At 45.8% G+C, this 23,082-nt stretch overlaps 1 long non-coding RNA gene across 1 annotated transcript; it reads right to left on the bottom strand.

Annotated features, from left to right (window-relative positions):
* Positions 1 to 21,215: 21,215 nt before the first annotated feature.
* On the bottom strand, positions 21,216 to 22,631 carry LOC144336131 (uncharacterized). The gene is made up of 2 exons (XR_013407627.1): positions 22,454 to 22,631; positions 21,216 to 22,003 (listed from the first exon to the last, which is right to left on the bottom strand). It is a non-coding gene; the product is annotated as an uncharacterized LOC144336131 (long non-coding RNA).
* Between the last annotated feature and the right edge of the window lie 451 nt (positions 22,632 to 23,082).

Raw genomic sequence — 23,082 nt, 5'->3', positions numbered from 1 at the left:
CTAGTTCAACATATGCAAATCAATAAACGTAATCCATCACATAAACAGAGCCAATGACAAAAACCACATAATTATCTCAATAGATGCAGAAAAGGCCTTCAATAAAATTCAGCACCCTTCATGCTTAAAACACTCAATAAACTAGAGCTATTTATGACAAACCTATAGCCAATATTATACTGAATGGGCAAAAGCTGGAAGCATTCCCTTTGAAAACCAGCACAGAACAAGTATGCCCTCTCTCAGCACTACTATGCGACATAGTATTAGAAGTTCTGACCAGGGCAATCAGGCAAGAGAAAGAAATAAAAGGTATTCAAATAGGAAAAGAGGAAGTCAAATTGTCTCTGTTTGCAGATGACATGATTGTATATTTAGAAAACCCCATCATCTCAGCCAAAAAACTCCTTAAACTGATAAGCAACTTCAGCAAATTCTCAGGATACAAAATCAATGTGAAAAACCACAAGCATTTCTATACACCAATAATAGACAGACAGCCAAATCATGAGTGAACTCCAATTCAAAATTGCTACAAAGAGAGTAAAATCCCTAGGAATCCAACTTACAAGGGATGTGAAGGACCTCTTCAAGGAGAACTACAAATCACTACTCAAGGAAATAAGGGAGGACACACACAAATGGAAAAACATTCCATGCTCATGGATAGGAAGAATCAATATTGTGAAAATAGCCATACTGCCCAAAGTAATTTATAGATTCACTGCTATTCCCATCAAGCTACCATTGACTTTCTTCACAGAATTAGAAAAAAACTACTTTAAATTTCATATGGAACCAAAAACAAGCCCATATAGCCAAGACAATCCTAAGCAAAAAGAACAAAGATCATGCTACCAGACTTCAAACTATACTACAAGGCTATGGTAACCAAAATAACATGGTACTGGCACCAAAACAGATATATAGACCAATGGAACAGAACAGAGGCCTTAGAAATAACACCACACATCTACAACCACCTGATCTTTGACAAACTTGACAAAAACAAGGAATGGGAAAGGATTCCCTATTTAATAAACGATGTTGGGAAAACTGACTAGCCATATGCAGAAAACTGAAACTGGACCCCTTCCTTACACCTTACACAGAAATTAACTCAAGATAGATTAAAGACTTAAACTTAAGACCTAAAACCATAAAAGCCCTAGAAGAAAACCTAGGCAATACCATTCAGGACATAGGCATGGGCAAAGACTTCACGACTAAAACACCAAAAGCAATTGCAACAAAAGCCAAAATTGACAAGTGGGATCTAATTAAAGAGCTTCTGCACAGCAAAAGAAACTATCATCAGAGTGAACAGGCAACTTAGAGAATGGGAGAAAATTTTTGTAATCTATCCATCTGACAGAGGTCTAATATCCAGAATCTACAAGGAACTTAAATTTACAAGAAGAAAACAAACAACCCCATCTGAAAGTGGGCAAAGGATATGAACAGACACTTCTCAAAAGAAGACATTTATGCGGCCAACAAACATAAGAAGCTCATCATCACTGGTCATTAGAGAAATACAAATCAAAATCACAATGAGATATCATCTCACACCAGTTAGAATGGCGATCATTAAAATGTCAGGAAACAACAGATGCTGGAGAGGATGTGGAGAAATAAGAACGCTTTTACGCTGTTGGTGGGAGTGTAAATTAGTTCAGCCATTGTGGAAACAGTATGGCAATTCCTCAAGGATCTAGAACCAGAAATTCCATTTGACCCAGCAATCCCATTACTGGGTATACACCCAAACTATTATAAATCATTCTACTACAAAGACACATGCACACGCTTATTTATTGCAGCACTATTTACAATAGCAAAGACTTGGAACCAACCCAAATGCCCATCAATGATAGGCTGGATAAAGAAAATGTGGCACAGATACACCAAGGAATACTATGCAGCCATTAAAAAAAATGAGTTCATGTCCTTTACAAGGAGGGGAACATCACACACTGAGGCCTGTCAGCGGGTGGGGGGCAAGGGGAGGGATAGCGTTAGAAGAAATACCTAATGCATTCAGGGCTTAAAACCTAGATGATGGGCTGATGGGTGTAGCAAACCATCATGGCACACGTTATACCTATGTAACAAACCTGCACGTTCTGCACATGTATCCCAGAACTGAAAGTGTAGTAAAAAAAAAAGTTTTAAAAAATATTTGATTGTCAAAGGATTCTAACTCTGAATGTCATTTATTACCCCAGAGAGTAGGACAAATTACCTTCTCGGTGCTGTCATTTTCTTCATTTTTTAAAGAGTTCATGGGGTTGTCCTTACAGTAATGAGTTTGTTGTAATGTTTTAGGGGAAATAATTAGCCCTTTTAGGACATTAGACACCCTAATGGTGACATTCCATCTCTGGGGAACATTCTATATGCTCCAGAAAAGGGATCTTATTAAGTCAAGTGTGTTAAAGACACATTCAAAGTCACTGTCACGGGAGCTCATTATTTCTGAAGGAAATATGTAAGCAGCAATTTCAGAGTTGAGTCTGCAATTCTTAAAAAAAAAAAAGCCCAAAGACCCTCAGTTCCTCTGACATAGCCACTCTATAATTCATTTTTGAATTCAAAATATGCATTATAAAGTACTAAACCCAAAAATGTTAAAAACAAACAAAGAAACACCACCACCACCACATTGGAGAGTAAGCCAACAGCCCCTGCGGAACAGCGAGTCACTGTTTCTCCCGCCCTCCATACTTCAGAATGCACATGGGCTAAGTTCATGCCCATTCATTAATATCCTTGACTGTGGTCACAGTTTTTTTCTTTCTCAGTATCATTCTTTGAAGCATAAATGACTTAGTTACCACAAACCAATGATGAGTTTTTCAAGTGGAAAAGACAAACACTTGGGCCCCATTTTACACAAATGACCATAAAAACGGAAAACCATGAAAATGTTGAATTAACATCCCCAGTAACAGCCGGGGAGCTCGGTAGAACGATTCAGTGACGTAGATTTGGCCACACCCTGGATCAAATCATGCCCCCAGAAGAAATACAGAAAAAATGTAGATGGTTGTCTTCTGACTGAACCCCAAGATTTCAGTAATAATCCATTCAAAAATATTTATGAGGCAAAAATCCATCTGGCAGTCAACAACTGAAGTCAACATGTTCTTATTAATAACGCAAATAGCTACATGTGGTGTTTTCACTTGTGCAGTCTTCCTAAATTAACTTAACTGGAAATGGAGAGCCTCAACTTTGGAAGGCTCTTCTGGAACAGGTACGGCTTCCTGGGCAGCTCTGCTGAAGGGAGATCATAAGCTCACAGCAGCTGACAGTCTGGCACCGACTTCGTCTGGCATTTGCTGAGCCCCCGTAGTGCACCTCTCATCAAAGGCTTTGGGAACTCTGAGGGAGCTGCTGCATCTTCATCTTTCACACGCGGGGGGGACTCATGTTCAGAGGTTAGGAGGTGGAGGGGGCATGTAAGCCCAGGTTTGTCTCACTTTGAAGCCTGCGCTCCTGACCACCTGTGTAGCTGTTTCTCCAGGAGGTTGTTTGTTAGACTGGGTGGAAGTGGGTCTCTTCCTCTGCTGGTCCTGATACCAATCCCTCCTCTTGCTGACCGCTCTTCAGACTTGTGACAGCAGCCACCATTCTGTGAATTCTCCTCTTCTCCAGGCTAAATGTTCCCAGGCCTTCCAAGATTCCTCAGACACCAGAAAGAGCCAGTCCCTCAATCATCCTGGTTGCCTGAACACACAGTGGTCAAGGGGAGACAGTGTGGGGCACGGTCATTGTCTTGATTCAAATGGAGTTTACCGAAAACAAATAAAAAGTTTTCCTTTGACGTGCTGTGCTCCATACTTGCACTGCTTGTTTTGTGAACTTAAACCAAGAACTTACATTTTGTCTTTAATAAATTGAATGCTGACAGACTGAGCACAATGTTCTAATTTATCTCAGTATTTTCTAAAATTCAATTTTGTTACTCAGTATATCTTCCGCACTTTTGGCTCTGTTGTCTATGCAGCATTGCCTAGAAGAAAGAGCATAGTTTTAAGGTCATATTAACTTGGATTTAAATTTTGGATGTGACATTTACAAGCTATGCAACCTTGGGCAACCGTGGTAGGGAACCCTGTGACCTTCTTGTAATACATGGAGTGTTGTTTAGATGTAAGCTGTTCTCGAATGAGAGGGAACCCACACCCCCTGGGGTTGGCCCTAGGAGTCTGAAGGAGGAGCTACAGTGGGATTATAATTTAGGAAGCAAAACCTAAGCAACTTGAGAGTCACCTGTGCAGAGAGTGAATGCATGCCTGGAACAGACGGTTCAGTACAGACCACAGAAAAAGGAAGCCAGAAGCTATCTATTTCAGGGAGAGAAACACTGTATCCTAGACAACAGAACCTTCTGGAACAGGCCTCACTGTGGCCTGAATCAAATAGCCCTCACCCCAATAGCGCTGTCATCCTCGGCTCCTACTGACTTCAGCAGGGATAGCACCATGTTCAAGAGGCCCAAGAAGAGACCCAGAGCCAGCAAATGAGGCACAGGGTTTGTTGGGGGAACTTACATTCAGGGACGGTCCAGTGGCAGCAGGCGGGACAGGGGAACCATTACCTCTCATAAAAGGCATGCAGTTTATGTAGCATTTTCACTTAGCACCCGGCCCCAGCAACCTGCCACAGGATGGGCCAGGGGCTCGGATGTTCCTCATGGATAAGAAATGAACCTCCTGGTTGGCCACTCCTGGGCTGCTTAGCTCAGAACTCTGAACAGACATTCTTCTTAGACCATGGAGTCATTCTCAGGGCGTGCTTGAGTTATCGTTGTCAGGTGCATCTGCCATACACGGGCCACCAATCAGGCAGGCGTCAGAGCGGAGCAGCACACTGGCCTCTCAGGAGTGCTGAAGGGGGTCGTGAGCATCTGATCACTGGAAACAAACGTCCCCAGTGGACACAATAACTGGCGCCTGGTGCACACACTGCATCTTGTATGTTTAACTGCACACATACCCCTGACTCACACCACTCTGGAACAGGGATGGGGTCTCCACACTCACCCCTGTGGGGTCTGCTGAGGGCACATTCTTCCTTCCTGTGTTGACATCCTGATCTCACCTTCATCTCCTTTTTGACCTGCAACTCACTGCCATTTTCTAATCTGTAACAAAGGAGCACAACAACCTCTGTGTAGCTTCATCACAATGAGCGAGTCAACAACGCGCCTACAGCGACTATCCTGGTGCCTGCAACATCCCAGGCTCTCATCCCCACTGCCCCGCACACCCACCTCCCACTGCCACAAAACTCTTGCCCAAACTGAAAAGGAACGAGCTGAGGGTCTCAGAGGGCACCATTCCAGTCCCCTTCCCGATGACAACAGCCCTCTACCATGGTCCTGTGAACAGTCTTTTCAGGCAGTCATTAACCCCCCGTCTGCATTATTCCCTGGCCTGCATGGTTCTCAAGGGCACCAGGCTGAAGTCCCGATGAAGAGCATCTACACATTTCTCTGATTTTTCTAGCAAGCCTACCAAAAGTAAAAACTGGTTTAGATCGGCATGACTGTTTTTCAATTTAAAGTGTATTTGCAAAACATCTCATTAAAAATCCGTTATAGAATCTTTCCAGGATGAATGTCAACTCATAGTGTATGTAGAATATGGCTGAAAAAATCCTTTTTCTCCCTCTTTGAAAATTAGATCCATGTTTTTCAAAATCTGGCCTTTTCAGCCCTTTCTCATTTTCTGTGACCTTTCTCCAAAAATTTGTATCGGTTCAGTTATCTCAACTAGATATTCCACCCTCTGACTCCTCAGGCTGAAATCTGAGGAGATTTTAACTGTTTTAGAGCAGCTACGAACTCTACTAGAATCTCCTTAAAACTCCTTTTTTAATGATAAAGGAAAAAAGATAAAGCCCCTAATATTCCATATTCCCACCAGATTTAACCACTGTTAATTGTAATTAACAGTGAGGTTTTGGTCCTGGCAGCCTTTAATTGTAGTGCCTGTCCCCTGACGTGTCTGCAGATGGCTGCCTTGGTGCCTTTCTTCCCGCCCGCATGACTGCTGTGGTACCCCAGGCTGAGCTTCCTTAGAACTCCCCCAGCACCGCTCCACTGCCTTCCAGCACTGAGTGCTGCTGTAGGGACACTGGAGATCAGATTTATTGATTGATTGGTTGCCCTTGTAGATGTTTTGGTTTTTCTGCCTGGTGTCTTGAGAATTTGAGAATTTGTTCTTTTGTTCTTTATTATTTTATTTATTTATTTATTTAGAGAGGGAGTCTCACTCTGTTGCCCAGGCTGGAGTACAATGGTATGATCTTGGCACACTGCAAACCCCGCCTTCCAGGTTCAAGTGATTCTCCTGCCTCAGCCTCCCGAGTAGCTGAGATTACAGGCATGAGCCACTATGACCAGCTACTTTTTGTATTTTTGGTAGAGACAGGGTTTCACCATGTTGGCCAGGCTGGTCTTGAACTTCCGGCCTCAAGAGATCCACCTGCCTCAGCCTCCCAAAGTGCTGGGATTACAGGCATGAGCCACCGCGCCCGGCTGAGAATTTGTTCTTTATCCTTGAAATTCAATAGCTTAACTCTTGCTTGAGCCTTCTGATTCAAAATTTCCTGAAATATGGCATGTTCTTTTGATACAAAGATGCTGTTCTTCTTCCTTTTCAGGAAAATTCTCTTGCACTGTATCTCTGAATGGCTCCTCGGTTCCATCTGTGAGTTCTCTGTCTCTACCCCATGTGGATTGTCTTTGTCACCAGTCTCGGTTATGTTGTCATTCTAGTTTAATTTTCTTGTCTTTTTCACTGGCTTTCTCTAGGATCACGCCTGACCTCTCCACGTTGCGGCCAGTTCAGTTTCCATCAGTGTCTAGTTCTGTCCCTTGCTTTTCTGTTCGTTAATTAACAGTGAGGTTTGGATCCCCAGTTTGTTGCCTACGTCTGCAGTCTCTCTTTTTCTTACTGTGTATATTGTTTTCACTTTTGACTATTTTGTTGACTTCCTATTCTTATTAAATGATTTTTTTCGGAGTGAAGCAATGGTGAGGAATTTACTTCTGCTTCTCCAGTTATGTTTTCTCTCGAGTTAATTTTTGGTCTCTTCCTTCACTCCACTCCCCTTCTTTTTTCTTGTTTGCCGAAATGAGTTTGCAGGGCTGATCTGCCAGTCCTTCCTGTCTAATTCACATCTGCAACCTGACACAGTGTGAGTGGCTTCCTAACTCTCCTCCAAGTGCCTGTTCCTTCTGAACTAGATGGCCAGGCTTTTAGGTATTTTGTGTTCTTTCCAGTTGAGGGAATGGGAAGGTAGGAAGCGCTCAGCGGATATGGTGCATAGTTTTCTTTTTTTTTTTTTTTTTTTTTTTTTTGAGACGGAGTCTCGCTCTGTCGCCCAGACTGGAGTGCAGTGGCGCGATCTCGGCTCACTGCAAGCTCCGCCTCCCGGGTTCACGCCATTCTCCTGCCTCAGCCTCCGGAGTAGCTGGGACTACAGGCGCCCGCCACCACGCCCGGCTAATTTCTTTTTTTTGTATTTTTAGTAGAGACGGGGTTTCACCGTGTTAGCCAGGATGGTCTCGATCTCCTGACCTCGTGATCCACCTGCCTCGGCCTCCCAAAGTGCTGGGATTACAGGCTTGAGCCACCGCGCCTGGCCTGGTGCATAGTTTTCTAAGAATCCCCGAGCTCTCCTTCCTCTTCTGAGATTCTGTGAAATCTCTACTAATCACTTTACTGACATAAAATTTCATTTTTTCTTATTTATGTTTTTTCTATACTTTTTAGTCTAAAAATGTTTCTGCTTAACATAAATGACAGATTCAAGTAGAAGATAACCAGTATAACTTCATATTTGTTTTCTATTAGTAGACTTCTCTCTTTATTGTCCTTTGTATGGCATGATCACTTGTGTTTATAGCCATAGTTTTAGATTTTGCCATTTGATCCATTCTTACAACTTCACATCACTTTCATGTACGCACAACCCTTTAAAATCTCACTTCACCCGAGAGCGTCTTGCGTAGTTCTGTTTAGTTCTTCAGATGCCCTCTCCTGTTTATCCTCAATAATAGAAATTGCAATTGCAGCAGGAACCATGTGTCTTGATATTTTTATACCACTTTGTAATATCTCATCTTTTAGTATCTCAGGTAATGCATGCTGCCTTTCTAACATCTAGGGCAGAAGTGAAAGCAGGAACTTAAACAGATACTTGTAAACCCATGTTCATAGATGGCAGCACTATTCACAACAGCCAAGAAGTGGAAGTAACTCAACTGTCCAACCGATGACTAGATGAACAAAATGTGGTATATACCTACAGTGGAGTCGTGCTCAGCTTTAAAAAGGAAAGAAATCATGACATAGGCAACAACACTGCTGCACCTTGAAGACATTATACGAAATAATGTCATTATACTAAATAAGCGAGTCACAAAAGAACAAACATTGTATGATTCCTCTGATAGGAGGCTCCTGGAGTAGTCAAAAGAGAAAGGAAGTAGAATGCAGTCATAGATACATATGTATGTGTATTAAATGCAGTGGGTGCATGGAATGTAGTAGAAAGTGGTCATCGAGAAAGGAGAACAGCGGTTTCCAGAGGCTTGGAGGTGGGGGAATGGAGAGTTATTGTTTAATGAGTGGAGCGTCAGTTTTGTAAGATGAAAAGAGTTCTGGAGATGGATGGTGACGATGGCTGCACAACAATGTAAATGTACTTAACGCCAGTGAACTGTACACTTAAAAAACGATTAAAGTGGGCCTGGCGCAATGGCTCACACCTGTAATCCCAGCACTTTGGGAAGCCGAGGTGGGTGGATCACCTGAGGTCAGGAGTTCAAGACTAGCCTGGCCAACATTGTGAAACCCTGTCTCTACTAAAAGAAATACAAAACCTAGCCAGGCATGGTGGAGCACGCCTGTAACCCCACCTACCAGGGAGGCTGAGGCAGGAGAATCACTGGAACCCAGGAGGCAGAGGCTGCAGTGAGCCGAGATTGCGCCACTGCACTCCAGCCTGGGTGACAGAGCAAGACTCTGTCTCAAAAAAAAAAAAAAAAAAAAGGAAAGAAGAAAACTTCAGCGCAGCCCAGTGAGTGCTCGGGGTGGACGCTGCCTGTGGGCAACTGGGGGCAGCTGCTCTCTTCGGCTCGGGAACTTCCCAGGCCCAGTGCTTCTCTGATCTGGGCTGGGGCATCTGCAAGGAGCTCTGGCTGGTTCTGTTCGGTGGACCACACTTTGAGTATCTGGAGTCTAGGCTCTGCGTTCAGCTTCTTTGTTCCCTGGACTTCCCTGGGGCCCGTAGCTTGCCCTGTTCCTGGACTCTCCCTCCTAGCCAGCCCTGCTCTGTGGATGACTCAGTTGGACAGACTTTCCGGCTGTGGTTTTATTTTCTCCCCGAAGATGCTATCTGTTAATCACTTCCCTGAGCAACATGTTGTAGCCATGAGCAAGCAGTGGCCACCTCTGTCCTGCCCAGGGTCCCGCCCCTCCTCCCACCTCCACACTTGTCTGGGAGGGGCAGTGCCAGGGCAGGTGTTCACACAGGTACCATGGGATCACGCACGACAGGGGCCTGGCCAGCCCGAAGCGCCTATGTCTGCTTCCTGGAGGAGGTGCTCTCCTGCCTAAGTGCCGCGCTGGGTCAGTGCCAGCCTGGAGAAGAACAGAGACAGCCCCAGGAACGGAGGGACAGGAGGTGGCACGCACTGTGGAGTGCCTGTTGCACTGTGTGCAGGCAGGATGCAAAGGGGACAGCGTGGGTGGGGACAGTGTTGGTGTAGAAATGGCGAGGAGGTCAGACTGTAGGCACAGAGGGCCTCGGCCGTCTCGAGAGCCCAGACTTCCTCCCTGAGGTGATGGCACTTGGGGAAGTCGGTCATGGAAGGATTTTAAGAACGATGTGAAAGGGGCAGGTTTCTATTTTCAGAAAACCATTCTGGGCCAGTGGAAGATGGGGTACACAGGACACACTCGGGGGAGGGAGATTGTAGGAGTCTGGGCTTGGTGGCAGGGAGACGTGGAGAGAACGGCCTGGGATGTATGAACACGGTAAGTCTCCCTTCCTGGACAGTGGGGATTTGCCTATGGTGGGCAGAAGGTGAGATCATCCTTTGAAAAATGCCACTTCATAGCGTTTCCCAAGCTGTGGGCCTTCACTCATCGGAGGGTCAAATAATCAAAGTATTAGGTTGCAACCAGCATTTCATTTACGTGAAATAGAATCAGCCAGGAAATCTCAAAGTACACCACAAGCAATAAGGGTGAGTACTGCTTTTTGTTTTACGTTCACATAAACATATGTTGAGAAGTCTGCAAGCCTCTGCATTCAGGGTCGTGCTGCCGCTGATGGAGCCGAGCACGGAGAAGACGCCCTGTGGGCGGCTGTGGCAACCACCTGCCCTCCAGCCCCTGCGAGGTGATGTGTGCACCGGGACTTCTGTACACACAGGAGAGGAGCGTCCAGGCAAGCATGGAGTCACTGCTCGGGATGCAGACACCCAGAGGGTCCGGGAGATGGTAACAATTGTGTGTGTGTATGTATGTGTGTGTCAGGGCTGTGCTTTTTAGAGGAAAACAATGAAGGACACACACAGGAGACAGTGACCAACACAGTAGAGAAGTAAGGCGGTCAGAGCAGAGGCCAACGCCGTGACAGCAGCAGAGACCTCTCACTGAAAACATCCTGTCCTAATTTCTGCACCCAGAAAACCTGCCAAAGCCACTCAGATATTTCCAAGCTCCCGGGAGTTGCCTAGAGAGCGAGAGCAGCCCTGTGTGCCCGTGATCCCTACCCGGGCGTCTGCGGAAGGCACGGGAGCCACCCACAACCCGCCTCGGCAGTGCAGCCCCAGGAACCGGAGGGAACGCCCCGTGCAGGGGGAGGCTCTGCCCCATGCCGGTACTCTCTGGCTGGACACCTCCAGCAGGTTGCGTCACTCCTCTGAGCCATGGGTTCTCATCTCTAATTGGGGTAATTATAAACGGGTTGTTGTGAAAGAGTGTTGCAAACACTGCAAAGCACAATAGCCTTGGAGTTATTATTATTATTAATCCTAATAACAGCCTTGCCAGGCAGGCAGGGCCCACAGTCATTCGCATTTTAAAACAAGGAGAGAGACTCAGCGATATTGGAGTGATTCATCTGGTGTCACAAGCTGCCTGGGGAGTAGCAAACCCGACGCCCCGTCTTCCCAGCCGCAGCCTGGTGCTGTTATCCCCGTAACACAACCAGGGGAAGAGAATGTAGAGACCTTCAGTGGGTTATTTCTGGTTGCTAATTTAAATGCAACCAAAAGCTATGATGATTAGATCTTTTCTTCTATCCAAAACCTCGATAAGATTTGGAGCAATGTGCTCAGCTTCCTTCCGTGATGGTTTTCCCATTGAAATTAGATAGCCACGTTCTACTATAGGTTCCTACAGCACAATGCCCAGGGAAGAGCAAAGAGGAAACTGAAGATAATACACAGACGAGCCTGCTCCTGGTGGATAGCGTCACTCGCTGTTATTATTAACTTTGTCAACTTCTTTTTCGGAGATATTTCTAAGTCCTTGGACCAAGTGATACCATAATTTTATATATATACATATTTTTATAATAATATAATATGTATACAAATTATATTTATGTTATATATTTTTAAAATTCTTATTTTTATATATTATATTTATATATATTTACTTGAATTTTGCTCCAGCTCCTGCAGAGTGAAAAAGGCCTATGTTTTATGAAATCCCTTTCTAGCTGGGTGCAGTAGGGGCAGTCATTTATCTGGGCATAATGTCAGGTACACAGTAGGTACTCAATAATATTTATTGACTAAATAAATAAAATGAGTAACTTAGTACAGCTGGGTCTCGTTAGCTTTATATTTATTTGTTTATGAGACGGGGACTTGCTTTGTCACGCAGGCTGGAGGGCAGTGCCATGATCAGAGCTCACTGTAGCCTTGACCTCCTGGGCTCAAGCGATCCTCCCGCCTCAGCTTCCCAAGTCACTAGGACTACAGGTGCACGCTGCCACGCCTGGCTGATTCTTTTAAAATTCCTTTTGTGGAGATGGAATCTTACTATGTTGGGATATGGATATGAAGCTGGAAGTCATAAGGTCTAGATTCTATCAGTGGCCTCCTACTAGCTGTACAATCCCCGTTTCCTCATTGAAACTCTGTGGGCTTCTGGTTGTTTGTCTATAAATGAAAGGATTGGACCGGGTCAGGGACAGCCAGTAGGGTTCCACTCAAATGCCAGCTGCAGTCAGTTGGCACGGCTGGTGGAGGAGGACTCTGGGCTGTGGCCAGCCTCCACGGACGAGACCCCGAGGGAATAATGCTGTCCACCTGAGCACTGGCCCCGGGGGTGGAGGTTACTCCCGAGGGAATAATACTGTCCACCTGAGCACTGGCCCCGCGGGTGGAGGTTACACTCTAGACACCTGACTGATGGACTGAGTCATCTCTAAGTCCTTTCGTTTTTTGAACCTACAACCAAGAAGGGTTCCTGGATCAGGCGAAACTTAATTTTAGAATGAACTTGGGTAGCTCTGTGCAATTTCTGTGTTTTATGTCAGAAGGCTTTGTTCCTATAATCCTGAGACACAAGAAATGAGGAATTAAAGAACTGTATGTTGGGTGTAACCAACATTAGTTTATGGGTTGAGAAATAAATCTCTCTGGAAGTTCTCCTAGCATCTCTACGAAGTTACTCAGTGCAATATTATTTCTCCCATTTTGTAGAGAGAGGATCTGAGTCGTAACAGGTAGAATTGTCTGCCTTAGGTCATTTGTAGGGCTAGACATATAATTTAGGTTACTTACCTCGCTTGTGTTTTCTTTCCCAGCAAAAGGAGCCACAGCTCATCCAGTGAGTTTCTGAGGTCAGCCTTCACGCCTCGCCACGTCCGTTCTCCCCACTCTCCCTGTGGGCCTCCATCCTGGCCGTGGTCATAGATGTGCTGTCACTGACAAACATTCCCAGTTATCCTGGCCCCCAGGAGGGGCTTAGTTTGCCCCCAGGAGGGGCTTAGTTTAGTCCATGTCACCACCCCATGACTCTCACCCCATTGAAACTTCTTTCCATTTAGAAGCATTAGCTGATCGAACCCAGCAACCTCCTAACTCCATGTTCCTTCATGCAGTCATCCTGGTGAAACAGGCAACTTGTGAGCAAATGTCGATTAAACGGGCTAAGTTCCATTTCCCCATTTTACATGTCAAACTGATGTTGTGGTCCCTGGGGAGGGATTTGTCACCCAGAACAGTCACCTCTAAAATGTGCAAATGCTGGTCAGGTACAGTGGCTCACGCCTGTAATCCCAGCATTCTGAGAGGCCAAGGTGGGTGGATTGCATGAGGCCAGGAGTTTGAGACCAGTCAGGACAACATGGTGAAACCCCATCTCTACTAAAAATACAAAAATCAGCTGGGCATGATGGCGCACACCTGTAACCCCAGCCACTGTGAGAAAGGAAGCCAGCTGGACTTCCTGGGTCAAGTGGGGACTTGGAGAACTTTCCTCTTAGAAGAGAATTGTAAAATGCACCAGTCAGCACTCTATAGCTAGAAAGAAGTTTGTAAAATGCACCAATAAGCACTCTGCAAAAACGCACCAATCAGTGCTCTGTAGCTAGCAAGAGGTTTGTAAAATGCACCAATCAGTAGTCTTTAAAATGGACCAATCAGCAAGCTGTAAAATGGACCTGTCAGCACTCTGTAAAATGGGCCAATCAGTGGGATTCTAAAAGTAGCCAATCACAGGAGAGGATTGGGAAATGGGCATTCTGATAGGACAGAAACAGGACATGGGTGGGGACAAATAAGGGAATAAAAGCTGGCTACCCACACCCCCCCCCCCGCCCCCGCCTACCAGCGGCTGCAAGCTGCCCAGGTGACCTTTCGCAGTGTGGGAGGTTTGTTGTTTTGCTCTTCACAATAACTGTTGCTCCAGGTGGCTGTTTGCTTCCGTGCCATCTTTAAGAGCTATGACACTCACCGTGAAGGTGCATGGCTCCATTCTTGAAGTCAGTGAGACCAGCAACCCCCACAAACCCACCGGAAGGAACCAACTCTGGACCCAACTGGAGAGGCTGAGGCACGAGAATCACGTGAACCCAGGAGGCAGAGGTTGCGGTGAGCTGAGACTGTGCCCCTGTACTCCAGTGTGGGTGACACAGCAATACACTGTCTCCAAAAAAAAAAAAAAAAAAAACCGGGGGGCAAAGGCCCGCAGCTAACATCCCTAGAAGCTGCAATGCCACACAAAGGAAAGAATGCAGGCCCGGAGTTGGAGCTGGACTTCAGTCGTGTTTTTGCTGTTTATTGGCTGTATGACTTGATTTCCGTATGAGTAAAATGGGTACAATAAGGATGGATGGAAAAATGACAGAATGTTCAGAAAGTGGCTGTTATAATGCGTGTGCTGTTACAGGGAGCCGGAAACTATTTGTTTTCTCCTCTATTAAAAAATCGTGCCACAAAACATAAACATCACAATGTCATACACCAAAACTTCCCAAGGTTGAAAATACTGAAGCACTCATGATTTGTGCATGTGTGTGTGTAAGTTGCTTAGGCCTCCAGAGTCCTTCAGAGCTGGTCAAGAAACTGGGTGACATGGTCCAGAGGGAACTGTCACTGAGAACAAGCCTTCTTAAAAAACCACCCTAAATCCAAATCAGTATGTTAAACAAGAGGTAAGCCGGGTTAAGCCAGGAGTGGTGCTGGAAATTCTTTTAATTCGTTAAATGCTCCACTTAGATGCAACTAATGGAAAGCAGGAAATGTTGCAACATGAACACGAAGACAGAGACGGTCCTGCTCTTGCCCGGTGCGGCCACTTGAGCCCAGTGCAGAGAGAAGTTCTGAAGAGCCTGGCGGCCTTTCTGCTGAGCTCCTGTCTGTCCTGGGGCAGGGATGAGGGCCAGTTGTCCTAGGAGCAGGTCTAGGTGGCCTGAGCAGTGTGACCCCTGGGATGAGGGGGTAAATATGGCAACCCAGGGCCCGTGTCTGAGGACAGGCAATAGGAGCACAGCGCTCCTGGAGGCTGAGGTCAAGCCGCTGTGAGGGTGGATGGAAAGAATCCAGGCCTCGATGAGGAGAGTGGTCCAGGCCAGGCTGCACCCCGACTCATGGTCACCTTGCCGCTCTGCTGTTTCTTCCTCTGTAACAGGAAGGCTCGGATTAGGTGGACTTCAAGAGTGCTCTGCACAAACATTCTGTGGGTTTCCATAGCCCCCACCTTTCCCAGTGACCAAGTTTTGTAGAGAGAATCAGCGGTTGTCTGTGTCCCTGCCAGCGGCCTCTGCCCTCATTTTTGCAGGGGAGTCCGGATCTGTTTTACTTTAGCCCTCATCCGACAGGGCAACAGCAGGTTCATCTCATCAGTTAGAACATGCCGCGTCCTGAACTCCCCTGTGAGCGTGATGTGGGCAGGCCGGGCGGTCACAAAAGTAATTTTGGTGCAAAAGTAATTGCAGTTTTTGCCATCCAAAGTAATGGCAAAAGTCTGAATTAGGTAAGTGCATCAACCTAATACCTCTTTTGAAGATGAAAAACTGAGGCTTGGAGTTTTTCCAATGATACATGCTTTGCATTTAATGAGTTGTCAATAACAGTTGACCTTCTAACTGAAAGAAATGGAACTCTGTAGGTGAACAGACCAAAATCACGTCTTGGTGGAATGTATTGGAGGAGTTGAAGAAAGGCCACCATGAATGATCATGCCTGCTAGGCTGCTGTAGGCAGCTGCAGTCACAGCTTTAGTTGGCGTTCTCCGGAGAGCAACTTCATATGTGTATCAAGAGCCTTAACCCTTTGACTTGGTAATTCCACTTTCTGAATCTACCATAGCAAATAATGGAACTTCTGACAGATTTCACGGAAAGCTCACTGCGGTAGCATTGTTTTCTAGGGTACATCAGCGGGTCCCGTCAGCAGGACCCTCTGCCCTGAATCCTGAGAAGTCTGAAAGGACCAAGCTTCCCAGTGCCCTGGTCTTTGCCTGCAACCCCGGGGAGAAGGGGACTCACAGTGACACCAGACAGACCCTGGACCCCGGGGGAGGGAGCTCTAGGGCCTCAGTGGCCTTGCTGCCTCGACTACCCTCAGCAATAGACAAATTTCAGGAAGAGAATGTTTTCACTCAGATGAATCTGCTGCTGCCCTGTCAGATGAGGGCTAAAATAGAAATAAGTGTGATAGAAAAGGAAAGTTATATTTCTCACTTTCCTAAGCCGTAGGCTGCAATTCACATTGCTACACTTGAGAGATGTTACACGGAAAAAGAAAAGCCTGAGAACTTAACGTGATATGAGTTCAATGTGTAAACAACATACACATACACACTTAGAACAAAGACTGGAAGAAAACTCATTTTTTCATTCAACATATGTTCGTTCCACATGTACCAGAATGTTGCCTGCAATTATCACTGGTGGCAGGATTATGTGAGACTTATTGTTATCTTTTGTTATCTTTATCTTTTTAATATTTTCTAAACTGAAGATATATTACTTATGTAATTACAAAAAACAAATCATTTAAACATTTTGGTAATGTTAGTCTTTTCTCAGCTATGTGTGGTTGATTTCTTAAACTCATATAAAATATGTTTTATGTGAGACAGAAGGTATCTTATTTTTCTCAAATATTGTCAAGTAGAAAACTTACATAAAGCAAGGCCAAATGCCAGAGGTTTCAAACTTCTAATCGCATTTGTAGTAAGTATTGGGGCTAATGGCTGCTGAAAGTGATAATTACATTATTTCAAATACGCTGTTACTCCTTTGTTGACATGGGTCATTACAGCCTGAAAGTTGGTATCCCTCCAAAATTCGTATTTCAAATTCAAATTTCGTAAACCCGAAAGTTATGGTATGAAGAGGTGAAGCTTCTGGAAGGTAATTAGGTCATAGGGCTCTGCCCCGCAGATGAGTTTAACTCCCTTTAAAAAGGGCTTGAGGAAGTGAGTTTACTCTTCCATTTCTTCTGCCATGCGAGGACACAGTGAGAAGGTAGGTGCTGTATTGGAAGGAGAGAGCAGCCCTCACTAAACACCAACCTGCGAGCACCTTGATGTTAGACTTCCCAGCCTCCAGAACTGTGGGAAATAAATTTCTCTTCCTTATAAATTACCCAGTCTAAGGCATTCTCGTTATAGCAGCCCAAACAGACTAAGACATGGATCAGTAATGGCTGATTTTTTCTAGCAGCAGTGCTTCAGCTGAAAAAAAACTTACTTCAGTCACTTGAGTTTGAATCACAGTGTTTTCATTTACAACCATGAGATCTGTCACCTCATCTCATTTTTATCAATCAGGCTTAGTTTGCTCACTGGTCACATAAGAAAAAAATAACAATGTAAATTACTAGGCAAATTCTTGTTTTCTCTACCTCTTCTATTCAAAATCTCCACTAAGATTATATTATACATATGCTTCTATAATATATCCATAAGGTCCAGGAAAATGTGGACACTTTATAGGTTGTAAATATTTACATTATTATTATTTGTGCTTATTGAGTGAGCAAAAGCAAAAGTTTCATTAGGGTTCTAGCATAGACCTAGCAGGGCTTCAGGGATGGCCAAGAAAACGAAGGAGAAGTGGGACGTCGACTTCTCAGCTCAGACATGCATCACTTGTGACCTGCCATAAAGGGCAGCTATCTAAGAGATGTGTGCCTCCCGGGCCCAAACGATGCCATGAAGAGGTTAAAATGTCATTTATTCCTTCGGCGAGAATTTAGTGCATCCTCTGTGGAAGGCATATGGAACGATGGGGACAGGGAGTTGAACTCTAGCTGGTCTCTGCTCTCAGCCAGCTTCAGGATCAGTGGGAAAACTAGTGGGGCAACCCGGGTGACTCCCTGCGTGTTCTGTCGCCTGACGGTGGGAACACAGCAGAGGCGTCCGCCCGGGCTGTGCTCCAAATGATTAGTGAACTATTTTGCCACCATGTATTTGGTGTTTAAATGCCGTTATAGTAACTAAATTATGATATGTACCTAAATTTGTTTCTGAATTTCATATTGTGATCTGACGTGCGTCATCTGTTTCATTACGGCAGCTGTACGTCATAAAATAGTATTCTTCATTAAAATATCGGCTTGAATATTCTCATATTTACTAGTGCAGTTACAATTTAAATCTAGGATCACATTACAAAATCATTCATCCCATTGGACTTTTTATTGGAACCACATTAAAAATGTATAGGTTAACTGGGAAGGTTTCTCTTTGCAAAATCAAACTTTTTCACCTAGGAAGGCGGAATATGTCCACCGTTCAAGTCTTCTTAAGGTTGACCAAGGTAGACATGACTTTTTATAATCTAGTGGGAAGACTGACAGTACAAACTAATTTTAATAAAGTGCAATGTGCTGATAGGGGAAGTGTTAAACTGTCTATTGGACTTCAAAGATCACCAAATCACTTGTATAATCACAAACATATCACTAAACACACGCATGCTCATACACACAATGATAACATACTCAGCTCACACATGCACACACATTCACATGCTCACACTCATGCTCACACGTGCAGACACACACTCATGTTCACACACTCACGCTCACACATGCACACATTCTCACACACTCAAGCTCACACACATATATACACACATGCTCATTCATGCACACACGAGGTCACTCGTGCTCACACACATGCTCACACATTGATGTTCACATATGCACATACACATGCTCGCACATGCACACACATTCTCACGCACTCAAGCTCACACACACACTTATATACACACACTCATGCTCATTCATGCACACACATGGTCACTCATGCTCACACACGTGCTCACACACTGATGTTCACACATGCACATATGCATGCTCGCACATGCACACACATTCTCACGCACTCAAGCTCACACACACATATACACACACTCATGCTCATTCACGCACACACATGGTCACTCATGCTCACACACATGCTCAAACACTGATGTTCACACATGCACACACACTCGTGCTTACACACATGCTCACTAATGTGCACACATGTGCTCACACACATGCTCACATACTCAGTGCTCACATGCACACACTCTCATGCTCACACACATTTGCACACACAGTCATGCTCACACATGGTCACACACTCATGCTCACACATGCTCACCTACTCATACTCATGCTCAGGCACAATTTCTCATACTCATGCATCCATGCTCACACACTCACATGTTCATGCTCACACACATGCACACACATTCATGCTCATACACATGCACATACACTCATGGTCATACGTGTGCACACTCATGCTCACACACTCATGTCACACATTTACACACACATGTTCACATTCGTACAGGCTCTCATGCACACTCATGGTCACACATGCTCACACATTCATGTGTTCACACACATGCTCTCACACACACGTTCACACCCATGCTATCAAACACAAATGCTCATACACATGTTCACACACTTGCTCACACACATTCATGCTTACACACACACCACACCATTGCATGCTTCAGCCGTTGCCCGTGCTATTTCCTCTCTTGGAGAGCCCTCTACCGTGAGCCCCTCACCTCCCAACCCTCTCCCTGGCCACCATGTGGTCTATGTGATTTCTTGCCACTTAAAAATCTACCCAGGTGTCAGCGCTTGGGCAGTTCCCTCACACCTCTCACCCTGTTCATCCTCCCTTGCTGGGTGCTATTTCTGTCCTTGTCCATCTCCCCACCACAGCATGCACTTTGGATTCCAAGCATGCTCCTTGAGTGTGACCCCGAGGCCCTCTGTGGGCTCTTGGAGCAGGGCAGAGTTGGGTGTGCCAGGGCGCGACACGGGCCGGATGCCCTGAGGTTGTTTGTTGTGCTGGGCTGGAGGCGTTGGAAGAAATGTCCAAGGAGGCTGCTAGACTCAGTTCTTTCTTTCTGTTTCCCCTCCAGCTCCTCTGCTGGTAGAAGCTTCATGTCTCCCCGTCTCGTGAGCTGGCAAACACCCCGCTTCCGTGGTTCAGTGTTGTCCTTGGCGGCGGGCGTGTGTGAAGGCCAGTTACAGAGGGTCTCCAGGGCTTATGCATTTCACAACACGCCGGCCTCTGACACTCCACGCTCTGCTTTTCTTCCAGAGCCACTCCCTTTGCAAAACTCTGCGTCAAACAAAAAGAGCACAAAGAGGCTGACCCTGCCTTCCCCGGCCAAGCTCCCCTCTCCACAGGTGCACAGCAAGGGCCCTTTGTCTGTGATGGGACAGGCCTGGGCTCCGGCGAGCAAGACAGGCACTGTGGGCCCATCCAAATATTAACTGTGGACACTTTCCGACTTTGAAAACATGAGACTCAGTACTCAGAGCCCTGCCCTCCAGAGAACACAATTCCTTCTGTTTTTCTTTTCCTAACGGAAGGAGGCTTGACCCTGGTGGTGGCCTTACCTTTACAACGCTGAGGGTTTGGGTCAGGGCCTAGGGCTGCTGATCTCCAGGCCCTGTCTGCTTTCCATCTGTCGTCTCTGCCTGGTCCCCGAATAGCAGGAGGGAGTCAGGAGAAATGGGAGCATGAATGCCCTCAGGGTCCACGGGGGATCCCAGAAGGCCTAGAACACCAGGGGTCTGGGCTCCACCCGTGATGCATCGTGCCTCTGGCGGAAGATTGGCCTACATGCGTGTCACATAATAAGTTTTGCTTCCTGCACCTGGTGTTAGGATGGTTCTAAGATGCAGCTGTAACCTGTGACTAAGATCAATGTTTTTCATGTCACTATCTGATCATACAATGAAGGTCAATTTAGCGATTTAGAAAATTGTTGCGCAATGAGGCAACACCGAGTCATTACTTTAAAAAAAAAAAAAAAAAAAAAAAAAAAAAAGCGGATCTAACCGAAGCTAGACTGTGGCTTATCACCTTTGATTGTCAGTTTCTTGGGCCAAATTTTAACGTCAAATTGATCACCGTGTCAAGAGAGGCCAGGTTCCAACTCAGGTCCGCGTGTAGCGTTCATGGAATCTCGTTGCTCAGCAGGTGTTGCTGCTGGGCCTCGGGGAGGAGCAGGCTCCTGTCAGCACAAGTCAACGGCACAGGTTTTAACCAGCCAGTCTGGGCTGCTTTTACCGCTGGAGCAGTGGGGCGAGAAACTCTATTTTACAGTATTTCTACAACCTCTGTTAGCTAAAAGTAGAAGCAACACAAATGCCCCTCACCTGATGAATAAACACACACAGCATGGCATCCTTGTACAATGGAGTATTATTTAGCCATAGAAAGGGATGAAATAGTCATGCTCGATACGGTATGGGTGAGGCTTGGAAACATGACAGTAAGTGAAAAGAAGCCAGTCACAGGAGGACAAATAATGTGTGATTCCATTTCTATGAAATGTGCAGAATAGGCACAGCCATTGAGACAGAAAGTAGGTCGGTGGGGGATGCGGGGAGAATGGGAAGTGGCTGCTCAGTTAGGAACTTTCTTTGTGAAGTGAGAAAAATGCTTTAAAATCGGTTGTGGTTGTGGTTGCACAATTCTGCAAATATCCTAAGAACCACTACGTTGCAGACTTTGAGAAGGTGAATTGTATGGTACGTGAATCATATCTCAGTGAAGCATTTCTTTAAAAAAACCCACATAGGTTTTACTGTATATACAGACCCATTTAAAACAATTAATGTAATCCCATTTAATGTAATCAAGGGATGCCTTTTTTAATGAATGCTTTTATGTTTAGTTTGTGGGAAAGTAAATTTCTTCCCATTACATCTTAGATTCACCTACTTGGTCAGAAGTGGGTGGTAGACATGGTTAAGGGTGTGAGATCCCAGGACTTGAAACCACAGTAACTGTTTCCTCAGAGGGCAGAGGGGGTGAGAGAGAACAGCCACGGCCTCATCCCCAGCACAGGCACCATCCTTGGTTCTCGTGTCACGGGCAGGAGACTTTCTGGATGGTAACAGACCCTCAAGTGCCCACAGTCAGGAATCCTCAGAAAAGCCACTGGACTACACACAGCAATGCTTCTCCAACACCTGGCAACGTGAAGGAAGCACAGAGAACTTGAAGTTCTTGCTGTCGCTGCCCACCTGACATGTTTCCATGCCAGCCCTGCTCTTTCCCCACACTCTGAGACCTCCGCCCATCCTTGCTCTCTGCTGTTGACCTGAACCCACATCTGTTGACCGGAATCTCTGTTTCCCCAGCTCCCGTCTGTCCACCGTGATGCGTTTCCCCTGCCCTCCATCCTCCTGTACGCTGGGTGGGTGGCATATCCTGGCTTCTGTCACAGAGCCCCTTCCACCACCTCCTTAAGGACCCGCACCTGCAGGAAGCCCACCGCCCTCCGCCCACTGTAGGACTCTGTGTGCTTGGACGATTGGGAGTAATGTATAAAGTGCTCTAGTACATGGCACCTGCTATGTCTTTAAACTCCCCATTGATCCCAATCTCTTATCTCCCTTACTATATTTCTCTCCCCTCACCTTGAGAGATAGGCCCAAAAGAACTGCTTGTAATCACTGCCTCCACTTCTTCCTCTCCTGTTCCTGCCACATGCCGTCATCACTTCTCCGTCCTCATTTTATTTGACATCTTGGCACAGTTAGCAGTTGGCACAGTCAGCCACTGTCTCTTTCTTGATCCACTCCTTTCTTTTTGTTTCTGCAACACCATATTCTCTTGGTTTTCTTTTCCCCCTACTTACCGCTGCTTCCTGGCCTCTTTGCCCCCTCTCCTCCCCCAGCCTGGCCTCTAAATGCTGGAGTACCCAGGCTGGTCCTGGGCCTTCCCTAAGGCTTCACGGTTTACACTCTCACTGCTGACCTGGTTTCTGGTAATCAGGGCCTTCGATTTTCATATCTGTGTGAGGACAGGCTAGGAGGTAGTGGCCCAAATAAGATAGAATGGTGAACGTTTTTGCGGGCAAACCTGAGAATGTTCAAAGAATGGCATCCTTTGTGAAATGGGGGGCTAGAAAAGCACACAAAGGAAGACGACAAAGCTTTCTTGGCCTGAGAGTCTAGAAGACTTCAAAATAAATGTATTTTAAATGGTTAAGAGTATAACGAAAGGAAATGAGATGGAAACAAATGACTAAATCTCTACCTCTAAT

The sequence above is a fragment of the Macaca mulatta genome, chromosome 17, assembly GCF_049350105.2.
Source record: "Macaca mulatta isolate MMU2019108-1 chromosome 17, T2T-MMU8v2.0, whole genome shotgun sequence".
NCBI lineage: Eukaryota > Metazoa > Chordata > Mammalia > Primates > Cercopithecidae > Macaca > Macaca mulatta.
The sequence above is the reverse complement of the archived record's forward strand: the minus strand, read 5'-3'. Positions and strand labels throughout refer to the sequence as shown.